Source organism: Penaeus monodon, chromosome 12, assembly GCF_015228065.2.
Source record: "Penaeus monodon isolate SGIC_2016 chromosome 12, NSTDA_Pmon_1, whole genome shotgun sequence".
Lineage (NCBI taxonomy): Eukaryota > Metazoa > Arthropoda > Malacostraca > Decapoda > Penaeidae > Penaeus > Penaeus monodon.
The window spans coordinates 51936520-51942458 of record NC_051397.1 but is presented as its reverse complement, the minus strand read 5'-3'; the positions used below and the strand labels follow the sequence as shown (position 1 = coordinate 51942458).

Below are 5939 nucleotides of genomic sequence, written 5' to 3'. Positions count from 1 at the left end.
TTTATGTGGCCTACAGGAACCTCATCTCTATTCAGGCTTAATACTAGTAAGTCAAAGTTATAGAGTTGTTAATGTGGGTTCTGGTTTAAAAAAAAATACATAATGCTAACCCGTTGTCTTGTTTTTTGTTGTGTTTTAGTAAAAGATGAATTGCAGTGAGTCTGATGTATAATCATTCCTTTCACAGATATTTGAGTGGTGGTACTTTCGAAAATATGGAACCTCGTCATTGAACAGGTGTCCCTCAACCACCTCAGTCCATGGATTGGGGTGGTGAGAACACCACCACAGAAAACACCAATACCAATCCCAACAATAACAATAATCAACAAAGTGTACCAGGTAAGTGAATTTGTAATTTGTAAGTGCATTTTTTGTCTGAAAACTGTGAAGTTCCTTACTATGCAACAGTAGTTTGTTTATACATTCATACATTCTTTCCCCTTTGATTCATTATTTTTCTTTGATTTACATATTTCTGAAATTTTTCAATATTTTAGAGTGTAAAGTGTGGCGGAATCCGCTGAAATCTTTTCCGAGGTTCTGAGTACCAGCGGCTAACATGGTCAACCAAGAAGGAACCCCTGACATACTATGACATGAACTTATCTGCACAAGCCCACCAGACATTCTTCACTTGTGAGGCAGATGCAGGGAAGCCAGAATATGAAAGTAAGTCAGTCCATTACCTTAGTCCATGGTGTCATATTTTGAGTTTGATGGGCAAGCATTTTGTAGTAGTTTGCACTGTAGCAGAAATGCTTATATATAACTTCTATAAACAGTAATGCAGACAGCCTGGAGAGAAAGAAACCCAGAGGTACGCATCAAGTCGGCACATTCTGCCTTGGAACTAAACCCCGAGTGTGCCTCAGCATACATTCTCTTAGCTGAGGAGGAATGCAACTCCATTGTGGAGGTGGAGAAAATGCTTAAAAACAGCATTGAAATATGCTGAAGTAAATTATAGAAAGTCACAAACTACCCAGCATCAAAGTCCAGTTATGGAAGCTTTGCACAGTAAGTTCAGTACGTTTTTCATTACTTTTAGTTGGTGACCAGTTGTGTGTGTGTATTTTTATGTCATTGAGGAAAAAAATTAGCTCTATATATAGTCTTTGTTTCATGCTACTTTGGCCAATTGTTATTTGTTGCTTTGAATGTAATTTTATAGGTATTTTATTTGGGAGAATTGTGCATTGGATCAAGATTTACTAATGCAGTTTTTTAACCATATTGATGTGCCATATAGTTTCTGTTATTTTTACTTAAAGTAGTGTAAGTAATAGGTAACTAGTTTATTATCATTTGAGAAAGGATAATTGTAAGGGAAATATAACTGAAAATGTAAAATAATTATACTTGAAGCATTTGATTACCATATTTTTATAAAGATTTCTAAGGATATTTGATTTTTCCTAGAGGATGGACACCTAAGGTTCAAAATGCTCTTTCTTCTTGGTTGTGAGCTCAATATGATTTTCTTTTTTACTCTTTTGTTTTGTTTTACAGGGCGGGACAGAAATGTATTTATTTACATAAAAAAGACGACTTGCCATGTGCGCAAGAAAACTTGGCAAGATGAAAGAAGCAATAAAGATGTTCAGGGATGTAAGTGTTACCGGTTATTTATGTATTCTGGCTAAACTTGGCAAACTCACCACCTAGATGGTCTTGTCTTGCTAATTATTTGATAGGTATGGCCCAGCTATGATTTTTTTTTTATGAGCATTTTGTCTGCCTGTGTGTGAATTTACCACTTGTTTAATACCATGTGTGCCAGAAGGTGTTAATGATTCAGATATATAATGTTATTTGTGTTCCATGCATGAGTGTTCCACTTATATAGTCATTCACATACTAAAGTAACTAATTTTTCTTTCAGTTAACAAAGGAAGTGCCTCCAATTATGAATGTCTTAAACCTACATGAAAATTTGTTAGAGGCATTACTTGAGGTTGGTGCATATGCTGATGCACAAGCTGTTCTTGCAAAATATGATGACATTGCTCTCCCAAAGTCTGCAACTATATGTTATACAGCAGCACTGCTAAAAGCAAGAGCAGTAGCAGATAAGTTAGTATTGATGTGTGTTTGAATAATGAAAGTATGTCTGTATGTTTTATTATTTTTCTCCCTTCCTCTCCATCCCTATATCTTCCCTCTTCCTTATTCTTTTCCCTTTTTTTTATGTCTTTTCTTTGTTTCTCTTTTTTGCATTTCTATTGATCATATATAGCTTCTGTATAATGTTTATAGTAATGGGGGATATTTCTCCTGGTTTTATAGTGTTGTGGAAGAGGAACTTACAAAGTCCATTATTCTAGATTTTCTCCAGATATAGCAAGTAAACGTGGTCTCACAGCAGCAGAAATGGCAGCTGTAGAAGCCATTCACCGTGCTGTAGAATTCAACCCACATGTACCAAAGGTAATTAACATTTTCAGTTACTGTTACTCATATCACAACAAAATTAGGAGAGACAGAGTATGAGAGTAAGTGTGAGAGCCCTTGCACACTTAAACATATACATATTGTTTATAATTTTACTCTTTTCAGTACTTGCTGGAGATGAAGCCACTTATTCTTCCTCCTGAGCATATTCTTAAAAGAGGAGATTCTGAAGCCATTGCATATGCCTTCTTCCACCTCCCACACTGGAAAAGAGTAAGTAGCTTTTGTGAACTGGCATGTCATTCCATAGTGCATAGCATTTCATTGAGACATTTATTTATAATTCAGAGCATTAACAGAGTAAATGAACTTTGTCACTATCAGTGTATTAATTGTTAATTGTCACTGAATCTTCTGGAGAGGAATTTGATTTTTAAAAAATTTCTTAAAGGTTGAAGGAGCACTGAACCTCCTGCATTGCACATGGGAAGGAACATTCCGTATTATTCCCTATCCTCTGGAGAAAGGACATTTGTTTATCCTTACCCAACTTGCACTGAATGTGCAGATCGGGAGCTTCTGCCATGTAAGTATTTATCTCCATGAAATTGCTGTTCTTCAGCAGCTCCCAAACATTTTTGAATCTATACACCCACCTCTGCCACCACCATTTTTTTCTACCATTTGCTGCATGCATTGCATTTCATTTGATTTATAAAGCTGACAAATTTACTAACATTAATTGTATATCACTTACATCTTATTATATTACAACAGTACTTGTCACAAAATAATATCATTGTATGTTATCTTTCAAGTTTTTTCATACATACCTCCTGAGGTGTATGCACCACATTTTGGGAGTCGCTGCACTTATAAAACAGTTATGTTGTGTTATGACACATTATTGATCCATTTGGAGTTTTGTCTCAATGAAAAGTGTATTAGAATATCTTACTTTTTAAAAAAATGATATTGTAAAATGTTATTGTTGGTAGGCAGATAACAAATGAAGATGGCCAATCAATTAGAAGTAAGAATAGCTTGCTTGGACCAGGATGCATAGCTGTAAGGTATGCATACAGGTCCCTGCATGCCACAGTGCTGTCTTGATTTTCTTGATAGTTGCAGTTTACAGAAATTCATGCAATTTATCATTTGTTTTTTCTTTGCCATAGATTAATTTATTTTATTATTTTTCTTGTTATCTGCAGCTTTCCATGAGGTGTCTGTCTACCCAAAAAAGGAGTTGCCATTCTTCATTGTATTCACTGCAGGGCTTTGCTCCTTTACTGCATTATTGGCTCTCTTAACACACCAGTATCCTGAGCCCATGGGTGCTCTAGCCAAGACAGTATGTTTTACTTGTGCTTACTTTAATTTTATGCAAAAGATACTGAAATAGTGAGACAGTTGAAATTCCTGTGTTTTCTAAGATTCTCAATTGATTTTGTCCTTATAGCTTCTGAGCTGGTGGTATGTCCCAATCCAGTATGTTCTGGAGAAAACTGGAAGCGGTTCTGCCATCAAACTTCTTCATCATCTATCTCGAATTTGACCACCATACAATAGGTACTGTTAATTGCAATTCCATTACATAATTATTGCAAACATATTAGAATTTGGTCCTTATTTCATACTTTATTAATTTTAGATGAATATGATAAGATTATGAAATGCATAATATTATACAAAACACAAATCAACTAATTAATTTTATTTACAGATTGAAAATTGTGGCCAGGGACTCAAGCTTGCAACATCACATATTTTTCCCACATATGATAGAGTCTGAATCACTTCAGTATTTTTATGGAATATGATTTAATTTATTGATGATACAGGAGATCAATGACCTAAGTGAGAAACAAAAGATTATGGCATTCATCTTCATTAGATTTGTATCAAGGGCTCACTAAGCTTATTTTTGCACAATATGTATGTGATTTATGATGTAGAGCCACAAATAGTACTTAAATAAACTTTATTTTAAAGATAAATTATCTGGTAGAAACTAAAGCGGCAAATTACTGGAGATGCATAGAACTTTGCACAAAACAATCATTAGAAAATTACTTGTCAAAATACATACTGATGAGAAAGTTGTTAGTTTCAAAGATAATGCAGCTAGAGTTCTTTTTTCTTTTCTGTTTCCTCACACTTTCTTTGGGAGTTATTGAACTTCTCTGAAGCATATGAGTTTATTCTTTTATCACTGATATAAATTCTTATCTACGAAAAGAAATTGTAGAAGAATGCAGCGGTGGTTTACAAATTTGTCCTGTAGAAGTAGATATTACAGTTGTAGACATTTGTTTTGGATTTTTAAAGCAGTGGAATCACATAAATTTCAAATGATGCATTAGAATGTAGCTTTTACTTATGTTCTGTCAGGTTTCATTTTTCTTTTCTTGCTAACACATAAAAAAAATTCTTGATATGTATAAAGCATACTTGTTTTTGTTTTTTTTAATACAGTTTTAACACAAAAGTAATCGTGTAAAATGAGAATAAGGGAGTGTTTTTCAGAGCAGTTTGTTATTTTAGAGATCTCATGCTTCTGTTAGGATGTATTTGTCATTACTGAATTTCAAAGCAACTCGTATTGGACATTTTTTATTGGTTTATTTTTTTAAGCAGACCAGGCAAAAGAAGGCTCCCCAATATGTGATCAGAATGTAGTCTTTTTTCACTCCTCTTCCCTCACTATATTCCTTTTTTTCTCAGTTTTATTAAGCAAATTAAATTTCTTCTTCTTCTTCAAGAATACGCACTAAACTTTCTCATCAACCTCTGAAACGTGAATCTTCAGAGGTTAAGGAAATTATTAAAGTGCATGAAGTAACAACTGTACATCAGATTATTTCAAGCCTTTCATTCAATAAAGCAAAGGGATGCTATACGACTTTTTACTGTGATTAATATATACATATACACTTGAAATGATGGGTAAGATACATTTTTCAGCAATCAAATTGGTCAGATGTATTGCAAAACTTTGAAGAGACATCTCACAGTGTTTTCTTGTTTGCTAGTTATTCCAAGAAAAACTTTTGTGGTTTCAGACTTTGCTATAATATAAGAAGGCTCTCAGAATAAGCATTGATAATGACTGGCTTGTAATATATATTTATCTGTTCAGCAACATTTTTTTTTTTCAAGGTTTCTTTCTCTCCTTCCCCACCTGACCCCAATATTTACTTTGTGGAAGTAGCTTTTCAAAGGTTGTACTTGTTTTATTTCATTGCTCAAATTGCATTTGTTGATATTGAAATACTAGGACAATAGCACTAGTTCTGTCATCTTGATGATGTCAACTTTCCTTAATGTGGAAAACAAAAAGAGAAAAAAAAACAGATTGCACCTTTTCTATTTTATTCATGTGCATCAGAACTTCCAAGTCAGTCTTATGTTTTTTGATCAAGACCTCTGAAATACAGCCATAACAGTACATTTATTATCCAACTTATGATTTTGAAGGTTGCTTGAAAAGACTATACACTGCTGCATATATACAAGATCTGAATTTTTCAGGCGGATGGTTA

General features: G+C 33.8%; 1 pseudogene; it reads left to right on the top strand.

The window, feature by feature from the left end:
* The window catches only part of LOC119579754, a 6569-nt pseudogene extending 833 nt beyond the window's left edge, over positions 1-5736 (top strand).
* Positions 5737-5939: the final 203 nt, after the last annotated feature.